General features: G+C 46.1%; 1 long non-coding RNA gene across 4 annotated transcripts in view; it reads left to right on the plus strand.

The window, feature by feature from the left end:
- LOC140387165 (uncharacterized) overlaps positions 1-27749 on the plus strand; it is a 237110-nt gene that overhangs the window by 39393 nt on the left and 169968 nt on the right. The window contains exons 4-5 of one of the 4 annotated variants that reach the window (XR_011933749.1): positions 20172-20246; positions 20732-21268. The exons of 1 other annotated variant lie outside the window; for it this stretch is intronic. This is a non-coding gene — a long non-coding RNA (uncharacterized lncRNA). Of the gene's footprint in view, positions 1-20171; positions 20247-20731; positions 21269-27749 lie in introns of those variants that run through there. 2 more of the 4 variants (XR_011933752.1, XR_011933751.1) reach the window with 2 other exon arrangements.

Raw genomic sequence — 27749 nt, forward strand, 5'->3', positions numbered from 1 at the left:
CACTGCATCTGTCTGAATCCATTATGGCAAAATAGAGCATTGTCCCTGAAATCATTCTGCAGGACAAAGGCTTCCTTTGTTCCTGTGAAATTCTTCATTGTCCTATTTTCTTGACGGCATTAATCAAATTAATAAATATACCACAACCATAATATAGCTGAACTCTCATTGTTATCCAAGTGTTCCTAGATCCACGATTCACAGGTTGGAAGGTCCACATTTATTATGGAGGATGCGCTAAGGAGCCAGGCCTCAATTTTTGGCAGTGCGATAAATCCATTAAATCCATCTCAACACTCAATTTGGGAAGGGTTTATTGAAAGGATTACTGTCATTAAAAAATATCAGGATATTGGAAAGCAACCTGCAGTGATGGCAAGGAGCATGTAAAGATTCATCAAGGCTCCAAAGAAGGGCATCATTTTCTGTGGCTCATGAGGCCCAATTGTGAAAGGGCTTTTCACTGTACCTCGGTACACGTGACAATAAACAAATCCAATCCAATCCAATCCAATCCAAGAGAACTTTAAGGTAGTTTTTGTTAGCAGTAGGTGACAATGAGATTGATGAAAGTAATATGACTCATCTCAAATTTTTGTTTACTTGCAACCATTATGGGTGAGATTTAACCACCGTGTTGTGCCCGGCGCAGATCTGGGCACGTCAGTTAAATAGCGAGAAAGGCCAAAGTCGAGATGCGCGCCGAGCGCAGATTAGTTTGCCATCTGAACGGCCCACTCCCAATTTTGAGTTCCGAATCACGCCCAAATATGGCGAGCATATCATTAACCCTCATTTGCATTAATTTCCATCTCATTCGTGAGAGTGAAGTTGAAGGGAATTAACCGGCTCCCCAGTGGAAAATCAAATGGGCGTCATTTAGTACTCATTTTATTAAAACATGGAACTGCTGAAATTGCTGCTGAGGGGAAATGAGTAGCCATTTCCATTTTCCGTCATTCAGCTCAAGAGCACTAGAGCTGTTGCCCCGGTGGTTGGGGGTGGGGGACCCCTCAGGGGGGGGATTGACTTCGTCTGGGGGGGGTGCTGAAGGGTTCCAGGTCAGGGGGGTCGCACCTGGGCTGGAGGGAGGGGGGTTGGTTGAGGGGGTGAGTGGGAGATTAGGAGCTTTTTGTCTGTGAGGCCTTCAAGCCATCATTAAATATTGTGGGCACCCATAACGGGGCAACTACAGCTGCTGCCTGTCTGTCCTGTCAAACGCTTCCAGGACCGAGCCACGCTTTCGGTTCTCTGCCGCAAGTCATTTTAACTCCCTTTAACTGTGAGCAGCCTCTAGCGTCACAGCTGAAAGCTATCACTAATAAGGACTTGGCCTTGTTAATTGTGAGAGCATTCCCTATTGCAGGTTGTGTTTGCTGCTGTCTCCTGCTGGTGATTGAATATTCCTGGAGGCTGCTGTAGCTGAGAGTTTATTTGCTGCTTGCTGCTGCCTTTTCTGCTTGTCAGCTGCCTCTTCCCTTGGGCTCACTTGCTGCTTTCTGGATGAGGGGAAGGAAGAAGGTGGTTGTCTTTCGGTCTCTTTCATCTAGAGTGCAATGAGGGGAGGATTTTGGCGGGCCTACTACCGAGTTGAGGATGCTTGCTCGAGCAGTCTGTAGATGCTTTGAAAGGGTTGTTTTGTGTGTTGACAGTGTGTTCTGCTCTGGGCCTGTGGGTCACCTTTTAATGCCCCCTGTGTTCCTGCGGACAGGGTGGTGATGGAAGATCAGGCGCCAAAACTGCAGGAAAGGCGGGACGGGGGCCTGGCTCGACTGCAGCCCGGAGGATGCACCACAACATCTGCTGCTCCCATTATGGGAACCGCGTGGGTCACTCGTGTTCCTTGATTTCCTTTTGCACTGTGTTTGGCCTATGTTTGTCAGGGGGAGGATTTTATGATGGATACCATGTAACTGTGGATTATCGTTTTGCCAGTTGCAGCCCGTCCTGCCTCTGTAACCTGGGAGTTGCTGGAAGATGCTGCCAGTGCTGGAGAGGAGGAGGTGGCTTTACTCTCTCTCCCTCCTCCAGGTCGGTGAGACCTTCCAGTGGTTGGCTTACCTAGCGGCTTTCCAGTGATGCAGGCCCACTGTATGGGCTGTGGGCGCTGAGGGAGGTGAGTCGTTTTTGCACCATTGGCAGTGTATTGCTCTTTTGCCCGGTGGGTGTGTGCTCTTCTGCTCCGATCCCGCTCACTTCGATGGACTGGACCCCGGCATGGGTGGGGTGTACTCTCTCCTTCCGCTGTTCTCCGTGTTGGTTTCCATTTCCGGTGGCTAGCGTCGCATCTCCACTGATGTGTGTCTGCTGCTGGGGCCGTTGGGGGTGGGGGGTGGGGGGGGGGGGGGCGGGTGGGGGAGGGGAGTGGCAGAGGGTGACGGACGGGATGTGCGCTGACTCAGAAGCTGGTAATATTGTATTTTTTTGTTTCGATTTTCTCTTTGGTGGTCAGCTGGCATCCTCGTTGTGTCCTTGGGGTGGGGAGTGAGTGATGAGTGCGTTCTCGGTGCCAAGTGAGTGGTTTCCTCATTGTCTTATCTTTTGTATTTTGATACTGTCAATAAACTAAAATATTGCAGCTTGTGTTTGCTGTTTGCTCCTGCTGGTGCCTGCAGATGCCTGAAGGCTGCTGTTGCTGTTTCCTTCGTTTTCTGCAGCCAAAAAGAAGAACAATTCTTTCGAAGATACCTGGGTCCTGGAACACTGGGTTCAGGGGGATGTATGAGTCCAGAAGGATGTATGAGTCCGGTTCGAAGCAAGAAGACGCTGCGGGACATGATGCGCGACATTGATCCAAATGTGCCACCTGATGACGCCGTTGAAGAAATGCTTTTGCAGATTGCTGATGCTTTTGTTGTTGGTGTGGTGAGTGCTGCATGTAACTGGCACATCACCGCGGGTTAAACATGCTGGAAGTCAAGGATGTTCAATTGCACCTTGAACGCCAGTGGAATATGTGGATGCCAGGATTTGGTTCTGGTGAGATTGGGCCATGCAGGGGGGCTTGCACAGCTGTGATTCGTGGACAGAGAATGGCACTGATACGTGGAACAAGTCACACATTAATAGACAGATCATTTCTACGACAAAGTTCTGAATTTGATAACACATTCGCAGGCTTATCCTCCATTTCTGTTGAGGAACCTGCGAGAAGTGATACTGTTTATTTTTTATTGTGAAAATGAGCTGATATAGCTTTGTATTGGTACCAATATGGAACGGTGATGTTCCCTTGTTTATTAGTTAGTGTGAAATGTGTAATGTTAGTAGTTGATTTTCAAATCTTTTTTACTGATGAGCATTTGATAAACAAAATATTCTCAAGTGGATTCTCATGGGTACACGTGCCATGTCTCAGATGACAATGATTTCATCACATTTCCATCAAAGTTTGAAGCCAGAACAGTTTGTCGGAACTCTAGAAGCATCAGCACCATGGAGGCAGCAGCCAACAATTGAACACTTAAGAGCTGGGCTTCAGCACTGGGGATATCCTCGTGCCCAAAGGATAATTGTGTGTGGATCAGGGGAGGGCACCTGAGCATGGTCTCCCTAATGTTCCCAGCAGTGTTCTGGGGTCTAGGGGTTCCTACTGTGGCCGGAGATGAGTGTACAGAGCGAGGTTCTCCAGCACAACTGACTCGCTGGATGGCACTCTGAGAGAAGTCAGAACATCTAAGGGTGGGAGAGGCTTGGGGGATTTGAGTCTCCGGGGGTGGAAGTCCTAACTAATTGTCGGTCTCTCTCCTCCAATTCATTAGAGACATAACAATATGGCTGGTTATGTCGGTCCCGCAGAGGCTGCCTTGATCTGCTGGTGGAAGCCCAGGTGGCCAGAAAAGGCGGCAGCAATGTTGACATAGGCTGGAGGCAGCACCCCATGTGAGGGGGCCGCCGCACACCCTGGGGACCCAGCCGCCCATCAGATCAAGGAGGGACCCAGAGGGTGACGCCAGCAATGGCCAAAGGTGTACAGGCATCCTTGGTCTTTCAATGAAATGTTTGACAGCATGTGCTGCAGGAGACTTTGTCTCAACAAAGAGACAGTGTGGCACCTCGCGGACTTGGCAGGAGGAGGACATCTGCTCCCAGTGGCCGTGAAGGTCACTGTAGCCCTGAAATTCTGTGCAACCAGTTCATTCCAGAGCTCGAGTGGGCACTTGTGCGGAATTTCCCAAGTTACCACTCACAAGTGCACCCGTGAGGTCACAAATGCCCTGTACTCTCAGTCATCAGACCATATCAACTTTGAACTGGACCAGTTCAAGATTCCAGGGCTGCAGGATTCTCCACCATTGTCGTGCCCCGCAGGAATAATTGATGGCACCCATGTTGCCTTGCAAGCACTGGGCATCAGGGAGTGCCCTTCATTGACAGGAAGGGGTTCCACTCCCAAATCTTCAACTCGCGTGTGACCACCACCTCTGGATCATGCACGTGTGTGCACGCTTCCCAGGGAGTGTGCATGACAGCTACATCCCAGGACACTTGGATATTCTCGGCATCTTTGAGGACCATCCCAGGATGACTGGCTGGCTCTTAAGGATAAGGGGTATCCACTGAGATACTGGCTGATGACGCCAGTGCAGAGGACGAAAACCGAGGTAGAGACCTGATATAATGAGCTCCATGTTTCCACCGTGCTGCCATTGAATGGTGCATCGGACAACTCAAAATGCAGTTCCAATACCTGGACTGCTCTGGTGGTGCACCGCAATACACCCCTTAGAGGGGCTCCCGCTAAGTAGTGATCTGTTGTGTCCTCCACAACCCGTCACAGTAGTGGGGCGACATGCTGGAGGAGGAGGAGGGACATACAGCCTCACCTGAGGAGGAGGAGGAGGAACTGTACCAGGAGGGGCTGGAGGATGAACCCCGGGTGGAGGCGCAGAAGGAGAAGAAGAGTGCAGCTCAGGCGGTGGCAAGGGTCCGGTATGCTGTTAGAGCAGGGAGGTCCTGTAAAGACTTAATTACCTGCAAAGACCCGCGTTCAAAGTATCCTCTTGCATCATTGGCTTTGTCTTTATATACTGTGTTTGTGTAACCTACCTCTTCACTCACCAGATGAAGGAGCTGCGCTCCGAAACCCAGTGATTCCTTATAAACCTGTTGGACTTTAACCTGGTGTTGTAAGACTTCTCTGTGCCCACCCCAGTCCAACGCCGGCATCTCCAGATTATAAATAAACAGGAATTGTGTTTCAGCTTACAAACCTGTAAATTACTGGGCAGCCGAGTGCCAAAGATTTCGGGACTTTTTATATGAATAATTGGTTAATTCAAGACTCCGGGACCTGTCGGGCTGGAATCGACTGCTCATTAGCCCAGGGTGTCGTAACAACATGCTAAATGAGTAGTAATATTTTATAAGTTCAGCCTCCATGTAATATCTTGATTTGAAAGTGACACTGGGACTGCAGTGGGGTCTTTTTTGGATTGGCTGCATTCATGGAATGGTAAAGTTCAGAAGTTGACTGCTGAGATGTGCTGGGATTGTGTGGACATATGTCAAGGTACATGTGCTGTGCTGCAAATATATCTGGGTTGCAACCTGAACTTCTGTAGAGTTTATCAGTCGGCTTAGGTTTGAGTTACAGTCCAAGAATTTGTAGTGACAGGCAGGCATAAGGAGATCATTGTATTATGCCAATATGCCCACCTCTGCTTTAATTCCTGCTAGTATCTTGTTAGGCATTTGCTAGATAATAATGCCCCTTTAAGCAACACTTTTCGTGAGCACATACAAAAGGGACACTGTTTCCTCCATCATAAACTGATACAGAGTATTTTCAGAGCACTTGGGAAATATATTAGTATCATGTTGATTCAAGCCCTGCAAGAAAGTTAATACCATGCTTAAATTGATAAATGAAAATGTCAGGACACATTTTGCTAAGCAGGATGTGAGAATACATTTGCATTGGCACAAGTCGAGCTTTGGCGTGAAGTATCCACTTACAAGATCAAGCATATGGAAAGATAAGCAGTTACCACCCTGCACATCGGGCGAGTGCCATTTTCCTGTCTACACCAGTGATTGATGCAAGGTTTATTCTGCAAAGGTGGCTGGGACATGTGCCAGACATCTTCCAGGCCATGATGAGCATGCAGGTTAGGGTGGACACAGCTTAAGGGAAAGTGAGACCCATTAACGAGTCCATCCTGATGAATTTAATAAACATTGTCAATGTAGCCTAGTTTTTTTAAATAAAAAGAATGAACCAATTAATTATGATCAGCGTTACAGTTTCTGATGCCGATAATTGCTGAAAACCTAAACGTTGAGTCAAATTGTGTGAAAGAAAAGGTTAGCCTGATACAAAAGAAAGAGTGGTTATGTTTTTTAAAAACTCCTTTTAAAGTATTTTTCATGTTTTACTTAATTTTAACTATGGTGTGAATTTTCTGTCAGTGTTTTTCATTTGACTAAACCGTTGAGGTGGTGTGACTTAAGAAGGCTCTTACAGGATTGATTTATTGATTAATAACTACATTTCTAATTCATTTTAAAATCCATTTTTGTGTAGAATATTTTTGGAGACATAGGTAATATCACTGAATTTAGGAAAAATTACCATGATTGGCAGTGGAAAGGACCTAAATTTGGTGTATTTGAATTTACTGATTATTGTGAGTGAATGGCTGAGTAGATCTATAAAGTTGAGGGAAGAGATTTTCAGTTGCATCGTGTCACCTCTTTTGGGAAAGTTCCGGTCATTTCTGACCATTAAATGCATTTTTTGTTAAGTCTTGATTTTTGAAGTTGATATAATTGGAAACCAGAATTTTAGATCACATTTCTTCTCTTGACGTCTGTGTGCTTTGTGTTGGGAAGCATTGAAGGTGGAATTAAAGTGATTCCTGTCAATCTGACCCCAATGAAGTCAGCATGGGGAGATTATGATGCCAGATTCACAGATATGGGCCTGAATTTAAGGGTAGCACGATGGCATCGTGGTTAGCACTGCTGCCTCATAGCGCCAGGGACCCAGGTTCAATTCCAACCTTGGGTGACTGGCTGTGTGGAGTTTGCTTGTTCTCCCCGTGCCTGAGTGGGTTTCCTCCGGGTCCTCTGGTTTCCTCCCACAGTGCAAAAATGTGCAGGTGAGGTGAATTAGCCATGCTAATATTGCCCAAAAAGTTAGGTGGGGCTACAGGGATAGGGGCGGGGATTGGGCCTAGGTAGTGTGCTCTATCGGAGAAAGGGCCGGTGAAGACTTGATGGGTCAAATGGCTTCCTTCTGCACTGTAGGGTTTCTATGATTCTATGAATTCTCCGACCTCGCCCGGGGCTAGGATTCTCCCTTCCCGCTGCAGTGAATGGCTTTTTGGCTGAGCGCTAAAATCTCTCTTCTCATGGGCAGCAGTGGCGGATTGGATAATCCCGGTCCCGATCTCTTTCAAAATTTCACAATGGCAGATACCCAACAGAACTAGGTAAAATCTCAAGTCCTGCCCACCCATCTGAATTATGCTGCTGCAATGCCCCCCTGGTCCAGTAATTTGGGGGACATTAAGTTTAGATTGAATATTTAGCACAATTGTGTGTCTGACCTAGTTATTTATAGTGAATACTTCATGAGGTAATCATGGCATAAAAAGTCTGTCAGCCAAGTACCCGAGCACGCAGGAGCAAAATAAGAAACCAAGAGTTCCTGAATTTGCTCACTTTGTAAGCACCAAAACGGTGCTACAAATTGCTCTAAGGTTTCCCAGACAGTGTCTTGAAGTCTCTCATGGAGTGTCAGTTTACCTGATTATCACTGCAAATGTGTTGATATCTACAAGGGGAGGATCTTGCAGTTTTCCTGTATCCATATACTGCACGTGCAGCAAACTAATTGCATCCATCTCCAATGTCAGTTAAAGACCCAAATTCCCACATCAAAGGCAACAGATCCCATTAAATTGAAGTGCCAATTTTTTTCCACTGTCTCACACTTTGTAATTTATGGGCATTGTTTTTAGTGTTTCCCTGTCATTTGATTTAATGGAAGACACAGAGAAACAAAGAAGGGATGCTCAGAATAGCAGAGGGCACCAGAGATGAACTGGCTTCACCTGTCAATATGCCACTCACTGTGTATCATAGGCTCAAGCACCGCTATCGACAGATCTCCACACCATGGCTACCATCGACACCGCAAACTGCCGGCTCAAAGTGGAGAGGATCTCCAGGAAGATCGCGCATATAGACACTGACATTAAGTTTCTACAAAGATGCAAGAAAGCAGACAAGATAATGGTCGCATTCCTAGCATTATTTGGCATCTTTAAATTTGTCTATATATGTGTTTCTGGAACAGACCTCTTCATTCACCTGAGGAAGGAGCAGCGCTCCGAAAGCTAGTGACATCGAAACAAACCTGTTGGACTTTAACCTGGTGTTGTAAGACTTCGTACTGTGCTCACCCCAGTCCAACGCCGGCATCTCCACATCATGACAGATGAAGGAACATTGCTGCAGCAGACTCAAATGCAGCAGATGAACAGCTCCAGAGCTATGAAACCTTCTTCCATGAGACATATAACCTCCACCAGGGCATTGCTCTCATCTTTTATCCAATTGATTACTCACAGGCCTTCATAGGGACATAGACAATTTTCAAGCTGTGATGAACATGTGACATATCTTTTGATTAGCAGGGCCAACACCTCCATCTCCTTGTCTTCCGATCAAGATCAGTAGAATCACAAAGCTTCCAATTTCAAAGTAGTACTGGATTTTCCAATGCATAATCGGTCATGAACGAGACCCAACTCGTGAACATCCGGGTCCCAAAGCATAAGGATTACATGAACATCTAAGCATTAATTCTATCAGCGCAGCTGGTGAGGCATCGATACCACATTATACAGGTCAGTAACTACCTCCTGAGAAATTGTTGCAGTTTATTTTAAGGTAGTTGCCTATGACAGGCCTATTTGAAGATGAAGAGAGAAGGAAGGATGGATTCTTTAAAGCCAAGGTTACCACCTTCATTCCTTCCTTGTGAAAGGCACCCTTGCTTCAGCATGGGCAGAAGTAGCTCTGTTGCAAGGAGACCCATCATGCCTATCAGGGTCACTATAAACTATACAACCTCTAAGTAGGTTGACAGAGCCATACCAAGCAGCACATAACTGCAATAGTTAACTTTTCAGGCTAGCTCTTGTTCTCCTTTCACTACATTGGGCACGATCGTCGTGCTCGACCTGGACACCTCATGAGATCTAACAAGATCTTGCGAGATGTCGCGATCAAAATCTCGTCCTCAATGGGCAGGATCCAGATTTGCATATTTAAGCGAGCGTAATGGCACCTGGAGGGGTCTCCCAGGCCATCGAAGGCTGCCCAGGTGGTCGGGCTCTGGGCAGGGTGGCATCCTGGCACTCCCACTACCACCCAGGCACCTTGGCATGGTCACCCAGGCATCCTTGCAGTGACACCCTGGCACTGCCTGGGTGACGCTGCCAGGTTGGCAGCAACAAGGTGGCTGGGTGGCAGGTTGCTCATGCCGGGGTTCAGGTCCGGTGCCCTTATGAGGTGGGGTGAGGATGGGGGACTCGAGCATCCCCTACTGTGTGAGTTGGGGCATTGAGAGGATTGTCAGTGCAGGAAATAAGTGCGACCATCTACAAGGTGCACTGTAGGAATTCACCAAGGCTCCTTGGACAGCACTTTCCAAGTCGATGACCTCCACCATCTAGAAGAACAAAGACAACAAACACATGGGAGCACCACCACCTGGAAGTTGCCCTCCAAGCCACTCACCACCCTGACTTGGAAATGTTGATTGATTGATTGATATTAATTGTAACATGTACCGAAGTACAGTGAAAAGTATTTATCTACGGCCAAGGGAATGTGCACAGTACGTACATAGTAGACAAAAGAATAACCGACAGAGTACTTTGACAAATGGCATATCAACAAATAGTGATTGGTTACAGTGCGGAACAATGGCCAAACAAGAGCAGCACAGGGCGTCGTGAATAGTGTTCTTACAGGGAACAGATCAGTCCAAGGAAGGGTCGGGTCAAAGTCATGGAACTCCCTTTCCAACAGCACTGTGGGTATTCCTACACCACAGGTACTGCAGACATTGAAGAAGGGAGGTCACACTCCCTATCAAGGGCAATTCGAGTTGTGCAGTAATTACTGGCCGAGCCAGCGTTGCCCACATCCAATGAACGATTTTAAAAATGCAGCCACTAGAAGCCAATAAGAGAGTCAAGTGAGGCCACATAGTTATTCGTATCTGTGGAGTTCCCCTTTACACAGTTGGTGCTGTACATTTGTAGCTATAAGAAATCCATTTCCCAACTCTTCAGTTAATAAGCGCTTATCTGGTGCCTGCTCATTACAGAATGAACTGGAAGACGTTAGAGACTCTGATAATCTCAACTATTCACTTTTCATCTCCATTTAGTTGCCTTGGTTGAAATTCACCGTTGGTATCTTGATCCAATTATGTCTTTTCCTGGGAATTGCATTTCGATGTGGCGAGAAGGCTTGCAACCTTTTCATAACCCAGAAATCTATGCTGGCAGCTGTACGGATCCTTAATACCCACCTCTTTGGCCAATCATTTGGTCACACTTCTAATACCACCTTGCGAGGCCCAATGTCTAACTTCGGCTGATAACATACCTTGGGATGTTTTGCTTCTTTAAAGAGGCTATAGATAGGTACGGTGTTGTTGGTTGAGTCACCCATGCCAGCCTAAGGGTGGTCCATTGACCCTCCTTAGATTGTGAGAGAGAACCAACAGCTCGATCAATTAAGAAGCCTTTCTGTTGCAGAAAAACTTCAGGGAGAAGGCTTCACAAATAAAAATGTCAACTATGAAAAACCGCAACCCATTGGGATTTCCCCATTAGACAGACAGCAGTGGAAGATATGGGGATGGATACTCCGCCCCCGCAACGCTGGAAACAGGGATCACGATTGGGCGTAGGATCAGGGATCCATCAAAAATCGTCATTGGCGCCGGGCGCCGAGCTGACAACAAAGCGCTCTATGCCCTGTGCCGGCGTTGGCATGCAAAACATGCATTTTCATGCATTAACATATAATTACTGGGTTCAGCCCAGTATTCTACAGGGCTTCGCAAAGCTCCATCCCCATCAGGTGGAAGTGACGTGAGCGCGGTTCATTGCAGGTAACTAAAAATGGGGACCGGGCGTCATGGCTGCTGAGGGAAAGAGGAGGTAGAAAAACTTTCCAAAATAGCTGTGCTGAAAACTGTGCCGCTGGCTGGGGGGCGTCTGCCACGACTGGGAGAGTAGTGGAGAGCGACTCGGTACCAGGCCCTGGATTCGGGGTGCCCTCCCGCGGCGGAGCGGGGTAGCCAGGCACGGACCACCATTGCAGCAGTAGTTTTAAAAGCAGCCATTGTGCAAAGGTTGTGCACATTTTTGTATCATGCCAGCCAAGCTCATATTAAAACTCCAAAACCTAGGACTTGGCTCCTCCCTGAGGAGCAGGGGCCAGCTGGTGTGGCTGGGGTGCTGGCTGTCCAACGGACTGGGGAGAAGGTGTGAAGGAGGTGTCCCATCAAGGCATGTGTCTACCGTCGGCGTCCTTCAAGGACCTGCCGGAATGAGCGTGCTGCCAAAAATTTTGGCTAACCAGATAGATCATGCAACACCTGTGCCAGATGATGTTGCACCCAGGTTATAGAGGAGGACACCTGCTGCAGGTGACCATCAAGGTGATGATCACCCTGAACCTGCCAGGCATCGAGTGGGGACCTATCTGGGATATCTCAGACATCCACATACAGGTGTATCTGCACTGTGACAGATGCACTAGCTACCCGGGTAGCGGACTATATAAACTTCAATCTGGACCGAGCCAACAAGAATGCCCGGGCAGCAAGATTCCCCACCATTGCTGGTATGCCCCAGGTCCAGGGAATGATAGTTGGGCCACATGTCCCCCTAAGGGCACATGAAGGGGTTACATTCATAAATCGGAAGGGTTTCTATTCCATGAATGTGCAGTTGGTGTGTGACCACCAGCTACACATCATGTACATCTGCACCCGATATCCAGGCAGCGTGCACGACGGATACGATCTGGCGCACTTGATGGTGCCCGACATCTTTGAGGCACCCCCCTTGGGTAAGGCTTTTGTTACTGGGTGACAAGCGCTATCTGCTGTTGTTGTGGCTAATGATGCCCGTCCGTAGGTCCCGGACCAACGCATAGAATTGTTACAATGAAGTGCATGTAGCAACCAGAAGCGTCATTGAGTGGTAAACCGGCATCCTGAACATACACTTCCGATGCCTAGATGCTCTGGTGGGGCCCTCCAATATAACCCTGTGTCTTCCACATGGTTCTGGCTTGCTGTGTCCTGCATAACATTGCACTGCTGAGGGGGGACATGTGTCCCCTGGCGTTTGCAGCTCTGAGAAAGACCATGCCATCTAAAGGGACTTTGTTACAATCCTGGGCATCAGCAGGAAGCGCACTGCTGAGGCCGCACTTAGTCCTGTTTCCTGCACTGAGGAGCGCCGCTCACCAGAACTCCTCAGTGCAGGAAGAGATTGGGACGCCATTTAAAAATGGTGAACCCCATTCTTCAACACCCCCGCCCCCCGACACAACCTACGGACCCGCTATAGCCCAAACTCACCTATAATAGCCTCCTCCTCCCCCCCCCCCCCCCCCCCCGACCCACCCCGACCCCCACTTCACAGGGTCAGGTCGCTGCCACGCCCGATTCGGGATAATGCCAGCCTGGTGCCCTGGCAGTGCCCTGCCAACACGATCTTGGCAATGCCAGGCTGGCACCCAGGTGGCCCTGCAGGGTGCCAGGTTGTCAGTGATAGGGTGCAAGTGCAAAGGTGCCCTGGTGGCACCAGCATAGCCAGGGTGCCACCCTACCTTGGTGCCTCCAATCCTCGAGGAGACTTCTCCAAGTGCCATTCCGTTTGGTCAGCATGCTGGCACAGTGGTTAGCACAGTTGCTTCACAGCTCTAGGGTCCCAGGTTTGATTCCTGGCTTGGTTTGCTGTCTGTGCGGAGTCTGCACGTTCTCCCCGTGTCTGCGTGGGTTTCCTCCGGGTGCTCCGGTTTCCTCCCACAGTCGAAAAATGTGAGGGTGAAGTGGATTGACCATGCTAAATTGCCCTTAGTGTCCAAAAAGGTTAAGTGGTGTTAGTGGATTACGGGGATAGGATGGAGGCATGGGCTTGAGTAGGGTGCTGTTTCCAAGGGCAGGTGCAGACCTCATGGGCCAAATGGCCTCCTTCTGCATTGTAAATTCTATGATCTATGGTCCCCTTTTGTGGGGACCAGTACTGAACTGCGCTCACCTAAGGTGTCCGAGGCAAAGGGGTTAGATCACAAGGCCTCAGTAGATTAGGCGAGCGCATATTAGAGTGAGACTAGTTGGCTCACTCTAATATGATTTGCCACATACTCATTCCGACCCTCAATAGTTGCGATTCAGATCGCGACGTCTCCTGAGATCCAGTTAAACCTCGCGAAGAGTGGCGTGCACTGTGAATCCCGGAAGAGGGATCTCCCGACAGCTATTGGTTGTGCCGCCCCCCCATTCGCCTGAATGGCGTGTGGTGTGGCCAGTAGATCGTGCCCTTTGACTCTCAAATGGAGAATCTCACCCAAGGATGACTTCAAGTGTTGACCCTGGCGTAAACACCGGAGTGTTTCATGCTGACACCAACGGGCCTCTTGGCCCAGTGATTCAGTGGGCCACAGGGGGCCAGCACGGTGCCGAAGTGCTGCGTGCTGCTCCGCCGGCGATACGCGGCCCTTCACTGCCAGCGCGGGTCTGCGCATGTGTGTGGTGGCCGTTTCCGTGAAGGCACATGCGCGTGGTGGCCGTGTCCACGCCACGTAACATGGCGTAGCGACACAGTGGGCCCAAGCGGAAGGAGATGGGCCCCCTCCAGATCGCACGCGCCCACCGATCGGTAGCCCCCTATCACGGGCCTGATCCCCCGTCCTCCCACCAGGATGGCCAGTTTGGAACCCTGCCGGCGGAACTCGGCGGGAACTCGGCAGGTCGACCACAGAGAATCATTGGCGCCCAACCGGCGCCGCGCCGAACCCGCACGTCCGACAGGTGCCGATTCTCCGGCGGCCTAAGAATCGCCTCCCAGTGTCGGATTGGCGTAGTGGAAATTTCCGGCGTCACCGCCGATTCTCCGACCAGGCTCAGGTTCGGAGAATCCCGGTCCATGTGTCACTAGTTACAGGAAATCTTAACTAACTAACTATTTAGAACAATACCTCAAAGCCTATTGAATCCACTAACAGCGAGTACAGTATCTGTACACATTTAGCTTTAGGGATGTAAATCGCCATTCATATTTTTTGGGGAAAGAACTTCCACGACTGAACTGCTGGTATTGCTGTCCTGAATATTCGTGTTCCATTTATTACACGTTATTATTTACTGAGACAACTTGTGCAGATTGCTCCCTGCCCAATAACTAAGATGCGTCAATTGAACTTGAGTGATTTGAAATTTACCGAATTAAATTGTTTCTACCCAGCTTATTCATTGCAAGTATCATACTATTGGTTGCATTATTTCAAACACTCTTGACCACATCCTAACCCATCAAAAAGTGGAAACACTGAGTTGTATCCATGGAAACATGCCCCTGGTTCCTGAACTTTATGCTCCCCCAGTGGGTTATGAGGTGGTGGTGGTGGGTGGGTGAGAAATTGCATGGACAGGGTGTTGTCCACCCCAACTGGGCACAATTTTACGGTCGGGCGGTTAGGGCCTCGGATTGGAAGATCACCCTTGCCCCAATTAAGGCTCTTAAGTAGCCACTTTATGGCCTCTTAAGGGCCTTTTCATGCCCATCCTTAATTTTTAGGCTGGCAGGCATTGGGTAACTCAGGGTGGGAAATAGAAAACATTAAAGATTCTCGACCTTGGCTGGGAAGGTGCCTCCTGACTGGGGCTGCTCTCCCATCAAGGGTCAGACATGTCCGGATCTCCCTATCCCACCAAGCCTAACCCTTGATAACCCAATCGACTCTCCCCGCCCTTCATGCCCACCTCCGCCCCACCCCCCCAATGGAGTTCCCTAACCTCGCCTTCCCAGGACTCCTACTTCTAATCTTCACACCGGCTCCCAGGCACAGTGCTGCAGTGCCTCTTCCGGCCACTAAAGCGCTGTTCCTCGATAGACTGGAAAGATGTCGGCCAATCTGGTGGTGCTGCTAGCTCTCCAAGATAGGACTTCCTTTCGAGTTCAGAGTATTTGCACTTCCAGAAGGCGTTCGGCAAGGTACCTCACAAAAGGTTAAGCCAAAAGATAAGAGTCCATGGTGTTGGAGGAAGTATATCGGCATGGATAGAGAATGGGCAGGAAACAACGAGTGGGATAGGGCTTATTTTTCAGGTTGGTGACCTGTAACCAATGGGGTTCCACAGGGATCAGCTCTGGGACTGCAACTGTTTACAATATATAGGATGACTTGGAGGAAGGAAGTGAATGTACTGTAGCCAGATTTGCAGATGGTACAAAAATAGGTGGAAAGGAAAGTTGCAAGAGGGATACAAACAGTTTGTAAAGAGATGTTGATAGGTTAAGTAAGTGGGCAAAATGTTGACAAATTGAGTATGATGTGAGAAAATGTGAAGTTGTTCATTTTGGAAGGGAGAACAAAAGATTTGTTCGTGCTCTTTGGGGGGGTTTAAATTAATGCAGCAGGGGCATGGGAACCTGGATTGTAGTTTTAGGGTACGGGAGAATGAGAGTATAGAGGTCAGGAGCACAGATTTGACGTCGCAGGAGGGGGCCAGTGTTCAGGTAGGTGGTTTGAAGTGTGTCTACTTCAATGCCAGGAGTATACGAAACAAGGTAGGGGAACTGGCAGCATGGGTTGGTACCTGGGACTTCGATGTTGTGGCCATTTCGGAGACATGGATAGAGCAGGGACAGGAATGGATGTTGCAGGTTCTGGGGTTTAGGTGTTTTAGTAAGCTCAGAGAAGGAGGCAAAAGAGGGGGAGGTGTGGCGCTGCTAGTCAAGAGCAGTATTACGGTGGCGGAGAGGATGCTAGATGGGGACTCTTCTTCCGAGGTAGTATGGGCTGAAGTTAGAAACAGGAAAGGAGAGGTCACCCTGTTAGGAGTTTTTTATAGGCCTCCTAATAGTTCTAGGGATGTAGGGGAAAGGATGGCGAAGATGATTCTGGATAAGAGCGAAAGTAACAGGGTAGTTATTATGGGAGACTTTAACTTTCCAAATATTGACTGGAAAATATATAGTTCGAGTACAATAGATGGGTCGTTTTTTGTACAGTGTGTGCAGGAGGGTTTCCTGAAACAATATGTTGACAGGCCAACAAGAGGCGAGGCCACGTTGGATTTGGTTTTGGGTAATGAACCAGGCCAGGTGTTGGATTTGGAGGTAGGAGAGCACTTTGGGGACAGTGACCACAATTCGGTGACGTCTACGTTAATGATGGAAAGGGATAAGTATACACCGCAGGGCAAGAGTTATAGCTGGGGGAAGGGCAATTATGATGCCATTAGACGTGACTTGGGGGGGGATAAGGTGGAGAAATAGGCTGCAAGTGTTGGGCACACTGGATAAGTGGGGCTTGTTCAAGGATCAGCTACTGCGTGTTCTTGATAAGTATGTACCGGTCAGACAGGGAGGAAGGCATCGAGCGAGGGAACCGTGGTTTACCAAGGAAGTGGAATCTCTTGTTAAGAGGATGAAGGAGGCCTATGTGAAGATGAGGTGTGAAGTTTCGGTTGGGGCGATGGATAGTTACAAGGTAGCGAGGAAGGATCTAAAGAGAGAGCTAAGACGAGCAAGGAGGGGACATGAGAAGTATTTGGCAGGAAGGATCAAGGAAAACCCAAAAGCTTTCTATAGGTATGTCAGGAATAAGCGAATGACTAGGGAAAGAGTAGGACCAGTCAAGGACAGGGATGGGAAATTGTGTGTGGAGTCTGAAGAGATAGGTGAGATACTAAATGAATATTTTTCGTCAGTATTCACTCAGGAAAAAGATAATGTTGTGGAGGAGAATGCTGAGCCCCTGGCTAATAGAATAGATGGCATTGCGGTACGTAGGGAAGAGGTGTTGGCAATTCTGGACAGGCTGAAAATAGATAAGTCCCGGGACCTGATGGGATTTATCCTAGGATTCTCTGGGAGGCCAGGGAAGAGATTGCTGGACCTTTGGCTTTGATTTTTATGTCATCATTGGCTACAGGAATAGTGCCAGAGGACTGGAGGACAGCAAATGTGGTCCCTTTGTTCAAAAAGGGGAGCAGAGACAACCCCGGCAACTATAGACCGGTGAGCCTCACGTCTGTAGTGGGTAAAGTCTTGGAGGGGATTATAAGAGACAAGATTTATAATCATCTAGATAGGAATAATATGATCAGGGATAGTCAGCATGGCTTTGTGAAGGGTAGGTCATGCCTCACAAACCTTATTGAGTTATTTGAGACGGTGACTGAACAGGTAGACGAGGGTAGAGCAGTTGATGTGGTGTATATGGATTTCAGCAAAGCGTTTGATAAGGTTCCCCACGGTAGGCTATTGCAAAAAATACGGAGGCTGGGGATTGAGGGTGATTTAGAGATGTGGATCAGAAATTGGCTAGCTGAAAGAAGACAGAGGGTGGTGGTTGATGGGAAATGTTCAGAATGGAGTACAGTCACAAGTGGAGTACCGCAAGGATCTGTTCTGGGGCCGTTGCTGTGTGTCATTTTTAACAATGACCTAGAGGAAGGCGCAGAAGGGTGGGTGAGTAAATTTGCAGACGATACTAAAGTCGGTGGTGTTGTCGATAGTGTGGAAGGATGTAGCAGGTTACAGAGGGATATAGATAAGCTGCAGAGCTGGGCTGAGAGGTGGCAAATGGAGTTTAATGTAGAGAAGTGTGAGGTGATTCACTTTGGAAGGAATAACAGGAATGCAGAATATTTGGCTAATGGTAAAGTTCTTGAAAGTGTGGATGAGCAGAGGGATCTAGGTGTCCATGTACATAGATCCCTGCAAGTTGCCACCCAGGTTGATAGGGTTGTGAAGAAGGCCTATGGAGTGTTGGCCTTTATTGGTAGAGGGATTGAGTTCCGGAGTCGGGAGGTCATGTTGCAGCTGTACAGAACTCTGGTACGGCAGCATTTGGAGTATTGCGTACAGTTCTGGTCACCGCATTCTAGGAAGGACGTGGAGGCTTTGGAGCGGGTGCAGAGGAGATTTACCAGGATGTTGCCTGGTATGGAGGGAAAATCTTATGAGGAAAGGCTGATGGACTTGAGGTTGTTTTCGTTGGAGAGAAGAAGGTTAAGAGGAGACTTAATAGAGGCATACAAAATGATCAGGGGGTTGGATAGGGTGGACAGTGAGAGCCTTCTCCCGCGGATGGATATGGCTGGCACCAGGGGACATATCTTTAAACTGAGGGGTAATAGATATAGGACAGAGGTCAGAGGTAGGTTCTTTACGCAAAGAGTAGTGAGGCCGTGGAATGCCCTACCTGCTGCAGTAGTGAACTCGCCAACATTGAGGGCATTTAAAAGTTTATTGGATAAACATATGGATGATAATGGCATAGTGTAGGTTAGATGGCTTTTGTTTCGGTGCAACATCGTGGGCCGAAGGGCCTGTACTGCGCTGTATTGTTCTATGTTCTATGTTCTATGTAAAAGAACAGAGTATTATTTAAATGGAGAAAAACTGCAGAAAGCTGCAACACGAAGGGACTTGTGGGTACTTGTGCATGAAACTTGTGCATGGGCAGCATGGTAGCACAATGGTTAGCACTGTGGCTTCATAGCGCCAGGGTCCCAAGTTCGATTCCCGGCTGGGTCACTGTGCGGAATCTGTACGTTCTCCCTGTGTCTGCGTGGGTTTCCTCCGGTTTCCTCCCTCTAGTCCCGAAAGACGTGTTAGCTAATTTGGACATTCTGAATTCTCTCTTTGTGTATCCGAGCAGGCGCCGAAACCTATATTAATAAACAACGTAATACACGGAAACAGTCCAATTAAAGAAAAGGTTGGTCCAGGAACCTGCAACATTACCAAATACGTATTTTCATTTCTTCTCTTATTCTGTATTATTTTGTGCTATGTATTTAAAAGATGTATCATAACAAGTCCCCAGAGGTTAGGCCAACAATTCTTCACAAAGGGTGAACAGAAAGACTCTGGCTAATTCTTTCCAAAATGATGAGAATGGAAAGGTTTACAAATCATGAACACATCTGTAGTTATCGCTCGCACTGCTCCCTCACAACTGCTTCATGCTGTCACTTTTCTTCGTCGCAATTACAACTAATATGGTATTTGAAAAGCAAAATACTGCATCTGTAAATAGTCTCTGCTACTTACAAAGCCCTTTTATGCAGGCTTGAAATATCATAGAGCTTTTAAAAGGCAACATGAGGGGATATTATTACTTTAATTAATCAGTTTTTATTATAATTGCATCCATTCAATCATTAAGAGGACTTGTACTCAGTAGCAATCAAGCTGTTTGTGCTACTGAGAGCAAGTGTAGCGCAGGGAAGCAAACAAATTTGCTATGTCAGTATTGATAATATGTTGAGGAAAAAGAATGTCTAAATCAATCGAGCCTCATCTGGGCAATTGGACGAAGCCAGGCTTTCACCAAGTCTAGGCCGGTTCTTGATAAATTTGCCCTTATTATCCCTATTGATGTTTGAATTTCTTCAGGTTGTTGTTACATGGGCAGAAGGCAGCGACAGCAGTACCATGACCTGCTTCGATCCATAATCTACACCTGTTAGTGCTTTCCCTTGTTGCCTTGTGAGAATGTTTCAGCTAAAAGGTTAACAAAAGATTTGTCTGGAAAACAGGCTGGCTCTTTACTACTGCAGCAACAGATCAATGCAGAGTAAATAACCTTTTCTACCTTATTTCCCAGAGCACTATTGATCCCTGTGCTTTTTTTCTTCTTTTTTCCTTCAGCGCTCCTGTCTCCTAACCCATGGGACTCTAACGATCGCCTCATATTGGACATGCTAACTGGTATATTATGACAGCTAGTGTTTTGTCACTCTGTGCATTGCTATATAAAGGTGCCTGTTGGGGGGGCCCCCAGTCCTGCGATCCCGCAACATTGCAGGATAAACGTGAAACACTTTCTTCTTTTCTGTGTTCTCTGCTGATTCTCTTCCATGACAGTTTTGCACCTTCTTCCAGATGCTGGACTGGATCGAGCAGTGAATGTTGGGGAAAGGAACCATCCTTGGAGCTATTTGAATTTGGTTTTGGTGGGTAAGTCTTCGTTCTTAGCTAGCAGTAAACGAAGGAACCATCATTTTTTTGATGGACGCAAGTTGTCACTGTCGGATGCAATGTATGATGTTGACTCGAAACTCTGATAGGGCTTGAAACAAAAGGAGAATCATTATTTGTTTTAATTTATATGCTTAAAATAAGACAGAAATTCCAATTAAGGGAAGGTATCATGAATGAAGCAAATGGGCTGAGCAACAGAAGATCAATAGGATGTTTTGTGTACAGCTGCAGGGTTTAATTCTTTTCACTTAACTAATCTCCAACTGAACTGAGAAACGCTAATAGTCCCAACCAAATCATTATGCTACATTGTACATTGCACTGGTCTTGCTGAATATGGACCGCATAAAATACCAGTGAAATCTATTGGGGCGTTTCTCCGTGTGATTGAATGAATTGATGATTTTCATTTTGCGATATGATATTTGAAATGGGACCTTGTCTGTCTGTCCCACTTTAAGGTATTTGAAAAGATGGGTGGAAAATCAGCTGAGAAAGAGACCCATTCCTGAGCATTTTATTAGAGCGTGCAGGTGACCTGCCATCGTTACACTCAGCAAAGGCACGGGACTGAAGATTCGTTTTACCTGTGGAAATAAATTAAATCATAATTGTAAATGACAGCATTGTGAAAGGCTGTCGGGACCAGATACTGTCGATGGTTTTGTAATTCTAACAATGAACATAACATTTATATTATTGCTTCGTTACACTGGTAGGAAAATAATGACGTGTTTTATATATTTGGGAAAAATTGTTCAAAACTTTTTCCTGAATCATCTTAGTGTGATTGCAGCATCTGACATGGAAGGCAAGCTGATGTTAAATCGTGTTATTATCAAACAATTATTATGATGAAATCTTTATAACTGCTGGAATCACTTTCAGCTGATGGTCTGTCTGTTTGCTTTTTATAGCATTTTTTTGTATACTGCATGTTATTAAAATGAAAGTTTAAAAAAATTGTAGCTGCCTAATTTAGGTCTGGCATATTAAAATAAGATGTCGACTCCAAAGAGATTCAGACTATTTATAGATGCGTATATATATATATAAAATATATTTAAAGTGACAGTCGACTAAAATGACACCAACATAAAAACAGTGATTTGGTCATCAGCTTATTATGAATATCAGGACATGATTGTTGCATTGTCTATGTGAGGCTGTAGAGGCTGCCCCCTTTTCAGAAAGTGTTGAGGAACCAATCCATCTAGTTTTATTCCGGATATACTTTTGGATTAATTCCACAATTTGTCACTTCCGAAAGGATTTTGCGCATTCGCCTGAAAGTGAACATTGGTCAGGCCATCAACACGGACGTGGCAAGCTCTGGCACACTGTCTATTTCTTTAAGTTGTGTTGCGATTGCATGGGCCACAGCAGCTTTTTGCTATGTTAGTAAAGCTGTGAAATGCTTTTGGAAACAGTTTTGAAGTGGGAAGCTAATGTGCCCATCGTCTCTTGGACTGCTGCTTCCAAGAATGATAAGGCAATTTTAATTTTCCAAAGCATGAACAAATTTTCTATCTTATTCGAAAAACTGAATCAAGCAGCAAGGAAGAAGGGTAGAGAAAAGGTGAAAAGGGAATAAGGAGAACATAATGTATTTCTGTTGCTGCTATGCATTCGATCACAATATTGATTTTTCCTTTGGCTTATTCTCTGTGAGGGTCTTTTTTCTCCCTGATCTTAATGACTGATTGTAGCCTTTATCTTTATGATGGCAATACATTTAATATTGCCAACAGTGTGTCACTTGATAAATGCAGTACAAGTAAAGTTTCTCCCATGCCACCATGGTCTCCAAATAAAAACTAGAATGCACTTTGCAAGACCTACTTGATGCAGTAGAGTTATTTCCTTATGACAGCTTGAAGATCTTCTAGATCTGGGTAGACACAAGAAAATAATGTAAAAAGATCCTTTTGCATTTGGCCCATTTAGCTGCTTTGCAAAATGATATCTGTGTCGCAAATGTATGGTGCTGCAAAGTATTTATTTAGCCAGTTTTGAAGTGCATTCAAAATGCAAGATCGTAGTTGGACATGTTAGTCGAAATTCTCCGTCCATTGGGATTGTTCCCACCAGCAGCACACACCTTCCCATGGCTTTCAAGACGGCCTGCGGTGGCCTCATTGGGAATCCCATTGACAAGAGGTGGAGGTAGAGAACTCCATCACCAGCAAACGGCCTGCTGCCGAGAAACACCAGGCTGGGGGAACGGAGAATATCACCAGTTGTGTCTATGGAATCAATCAAGTCCTGAATAATGTCAGGAATATCCCAGCACTAACTGAACAGTCAGTACTACTTAAAATTACAGGTGTATGACCATTTAACTAAGTATAACTCTCCTTTGGAACTCTATTTGATTAAACCTGAGGGGATGTAGCGCAGGCCTTTAATGATACAAAATCAGAATGCATTGCTGAATATAGTAGTCAGTATTTTATCATGACCTGCAGATATGATTGTTGTTGGTATGTTTATTAATGTTTTACATTTGGACAAACAACACAACAAAACCACAAGAATGATACAGCACAGGAAGCAAAAATAAGACTCAGCATACATGAATACTGAGCAGGACAGGAGAGCAGCAGTATAACAAGCTCAATATAATCGTTAGACATAACTTGATGCCTCTATAAGCCATACCGGAGAATCATAGCATAGAATTATTGAATCCCTACAGTGCAGAAAGAAGCGATTCAACCTGTCGAGTCTGAACCATCCCCCTGAAAGATCACCCTACCTAGGACCTACCTTTGGACTAAGGGGCAATTTAGCATGGCCAATCCACCTAACCTGCACATCTTTGGACTGTGGGAGGAAACCGGAGCACCAGGAGGAAACTCACGCAAACACGGGCAGAACGTACAAACACGGGGAGAAAGAACACTGTCACCCAAGGTTGGAATTGAATGTGGGTCCCTGGCGCTTTGAGGCAACAGTGCTAAGAATGGAGAAACAGTATGAGGCCATAAAAACATGGTAAAATGGTGCACACCTTCCCGTGCAGCGATTACTCACAATTACCATGAGAGTTCAGGGTAAAGTTGTTGGCATGTTTGATGGAAGGAATATTTGAAACATCTCTGTGAAATGGAAATTTCATTCCATGCAAAAAAGATGAATTTCAATAATTTACTCAAATACAAACAATAACTTTCGTTGCTATAGTGGTGAATGGTAGCATAACAGTTATGTGCCGCAACTGCCCTGAGTTCAAATCCCACAGTAATAAATTCTGAAATTGAATTCAATGAATCTGGCAGTTTGTGAGTTAGCATTAGAAGATGACCATGAATGCTTGTTGATAAAACCCTAGCTGGTTTGCTTAAGGCAGAAAAGCTGGCTCACTGCTACCCCTTACCTGTGTGACCTGCTTGAGATTTTAGCTAAACCATCAGAGTACGCATATTTTCATCCATATTTCTGACTGTTAACTTTAACTAGTGCAACTTCAATCTTTTTCATATTGGCATGAAGTTACATTTCCCTATAGGTAAAGGTAAAGTCGCCATAGTCTGCTTTCCCTTTTGAGTGAGAGAGCTGACTGGTGGTGGTTCAACCTGAGGATCACCACACCTCAGGCGAGGGGCAAGGTTGAGAAGGCGGGGCCTTAATGAATAACCTCAGCTGGTACAGGAATTGAACATACAGCCACTGGCCTCACTCTGCAGCCAACTGAGCTAAACTGTCCCCCACATAAGGTAATGTTTACTAAACTGCACCAACTGAAATAAAAAATTTACACAAGATAACATTCACTTAACAAAGAATATAGTACTGAGAACATGAAATGAAAGACTGTGGTTGAGATTTGGTCTTGAACAAAACTCATCCTAAACTGACTCCATTTTATGTGAAGCAGGCAATAGCTTGGTGCATAGTAATTTTACCTCAATTCAGATAAAATGAAGATTGATTATAGGCAACATTTAGCGTACAATGTTAATGCTCAAATGTGAGTGAATGAACTATTGAATATGTATATTTTATTCTGCTTATGCAGAAATACCAAGACTGTTGAAAGGACATTTTTTTAATTCAACAGTGTCTCATTTGTATAAATTATTCAGCTGCTGCAGCAGTGCACGTTCTTCCACTCCTTTTAGTTTCCCAAAACTACCTCAGATAACATTCTAAATAATACGTTTGTATTAATTTGTCTGGGGACCTGTTTAAATTTATCAGAACATAAATACATATTAAAATTGTCAGGTCAGCAAAGGCACCAAAACGCAAAATATCACCAATACAGCCCGAAAACGGTAGAACAACACACGTGATTTAAATTGACATCACTTGGCTGTGGTGCTGTAAAGTAGCCCAGTGACAGAAAATTAACAGCTCATCAAGGTTTTTACTTGGAGAATTTTCGAGCTGGTGTAAAAGTAATGGAAAAGCCACCACACCAGCCTAGAAATATGTACTGTTAGAATGTTTTTCATGTTAATAACACCCCAAATGAGCATGGGAAAACTGGACAGGAAACTAGGAGGCATCATAGGAAAAAAAGGCTTTGATGGGGATTTTTTAAAGATTCTAAGATGTTGCTAAGTTATAAGCCAGTACTGGGAAATATTATACAACTCATTATACCTATTAATTTAACTTTAATTGGCATTGGTATATATTTACATCAAATTGATTTATTTTCATAGAATCCATAGAAACCCTACAGTACAGGAGGCCATTTGGCCCATCGGGTCTGCACTGACCCTCCTAAAGAGGGCCCAATCCTCTGTCCTATCCCCTTAAACTTGTGCATAGACCATGGCCAATCCATCTAACTTGCACATTTTTGGACACCAAGGGGCAATTTAGCATGGCCAATCCATCTAAGCTGCACATCTTTGGACTGTGGGAGGATACCTACGCAGACACGGAGAGAAGGTGCAAACTCCACGCAGTCACCCAAGGCTGGAATTGAACCTGGATCCCTGCCACTGTGAGGCAGTAGTGCTAACCACTGTGCCACCGTGACAGTATATTATACAATAATACAATTAAGTAATCACATAAACATTTATGACACACTTACAACATAAACTTTCTACATATTCATGAACAGAGTAAGGGCTAGAATTTACAGGTGGTGCAAATTCCATAATCCATTGGTTACTATTGAGTATAATCTTTGGTCTGACTCTCATTCTGTTTAACAAAGAAACCATTTTCTCACATTCTGCATCCAATGAGACCAATGTGATAGAATGTGAATGTTATTTACGTACTTGTAGTTTGTAAAAAGAAATCACACACATATAATAAAAAGATCAATACCGAGTCAGACAGTGCAATCTGTCTCTTATTTCACTCTTGAGAAAGACTTAGATAACTCACTTGTGAAATAAAAGGCAGATTACTGGCTGATTGTGTGTTATCTTCCATTAACTATACCCTACTTCAATCTGTGATTTATCGCTCCCTTACATTATGTACTTTAATCATCTGCAAAAGTGTACTTTCCCTCTTAGATATTATTTGTTCATCTATTTAATTAGGTAACAGTAAACACCTTGCCCAAGTTAAGGACATAACATATCTCGCAACAGTACATTTAAGGACTACATGATCTCTGTGTGTTATTTTCAGCAAACTGGTTGACATGTTTGCATACATTTCTGACTGTTGTTTTTATTAACCCAGCCTTCCTTCATTTCAATGGATTAACGGCTGCATTTAAATAATGTATGCAGGCATTTATGGATGTTAATCAGATAGAGCACACATTAAATTAAACCTGTTCATTTTTAAATGTATTTCTTTTGATTTATTTGAATCAAACTTTTAGTTTTGCTTATCTCTATGAAATATTTATACTGTACATGTGTGAGAGCACCATTTAAAATCATTCCTCATTGAAGAAATTGTCCAAACTTTCCTAGGGGCTGGCACTGTTGTAATGGCACAGCTATGTACCAGGAAAGGTTAAAATAAAACACTGGTTAGGCTCTGACTATAGTCCTGCTTGAAGCTCTGGTCACTGCATTACAGGAAGGATGCCACTGCACCAGTGAGGGTGCCTCCTTCACACCTCCTCCTCGGCCTGTTGGATAGCCAGCTCTCCAACCTCACCGGCTGGCCCTTGCACTTCCTCCTGTTGTGCAGGATCCTGCCTGAGCAGCGCCTGTGCCTGCAGCCTCGACGGCAGCTGCAGCCAGGTAGTTGCAAGCATTCTGGGTTGTACTCCGAAATTCATTCTCTGCAGGGGGGAGAAGAGAAGACTTGTAACAGGGTGAGTAATCCCTTGCTCCTTCTATTCCAACAGGCTACACGGCGACCCGGAATTGCACCACCGCATGCCCCCTCCCCCCCAATCCCACCACTCAGCCATTTCCCCGATATGTTGACTTTCACATTGCACCCTGACCCCATCAGTGAGTGTCACCAAGGTGCGTTTATCCTCACTACCCATGCCTGTCGACGGTGGTACCGGTGGCTGCCACATCCCATTTAAAGATAGACTCTGCGCCCCTGTCCTATCCATCTGGTGAGGGTCTACTATAGATTCTCTCACTGGGTGGGTCGTGTGTTATCCTGCCAGCAGGGTGGCACCAGGTTGTGGGGTGGTGGAGGTCATGGTGTGCCCCAAACACATCCAACATCCATGCTTCGAGGCATGTGTGCGGGCAGATCCAGGATGGAGTTGGACCAGGGGGCTGGGCGTCTGCTGGGTGCACTGCTGCAGTATGATGTGGGTCCTGGGTGTGACACACAAGTTGTGATAATCTGACCTGTGGCGATGGATGAGCGCAGAAGGCATGCAGGGCTTGGAGACAGCTGGTGGTCCTGCAGAGTGGGCTTGCTGATGCTTTCACTGGTGAGGCCTCTGCTGTTTTGTGGAAGCTGTCAATCACAGCCCACTAGGAGAAATGAATGAATGGCTTGCAGCTGATGGATTTGAGGGGCTTAAACACAGGTCACAGCAGTTCTCTTTTGTAGCCATCTGGGATGGCCACTTACAACAAGAAACATGGACGTTCGCAAAGCCTAAAGGGAAATGTGGACAATGTAAGATTCAGGCAGGCACAGAGCCTGAATGTATATTTGTGACCAAAGAATCCAGACAGCATCGAAACCCCCAGCCGATTAGCATTTTAATGGCCCATCTCCGTAAGACAAAGGACTGATACTCAGGTAACCGATACAAGCCCAGACATTTCGGCGCCATTCCCTTTGCTCAGGAAGCATAAACAACAGGGTCAATGACCGCTTAGGACATGCCCAGCCATCAAGGCACCCACCCCTTTATTGCCTCAGATCGAAGGCAGTGATCGAGAACTGCCCAATTAATTGGGTCCAAACCTAAGGACCACCCAAAAGAGCGCAAAACCCCCAAGGATAAAGAGAGACACTGCCACGTGTTCGATCTCTTTTGGACCGGGCGCTCCGGCAAGATGGAGAGTCCATCTCCAATCGTAGCACCACGACAAGAAGCAAGTTCAAGTTCAACGCTCGCTACCA

Source organism: Scyliorhinus torazame, chromosome 12 (assembly GCF_047496885.1).
Source record: "Scyliorhinus torazame isolate Kashiwa2021f chromosome 12, sScyTor2.1, whole genome shotgun sequence".
Classification (NCBI taxonomy): domain Eukaryota; kingdom Metazoa; phylum Chordata; class Chondrichthyes; order Carcharhiniformes; family Scyliorhinidae; genus Scyliorhinus; species Scyliorhinus torazame.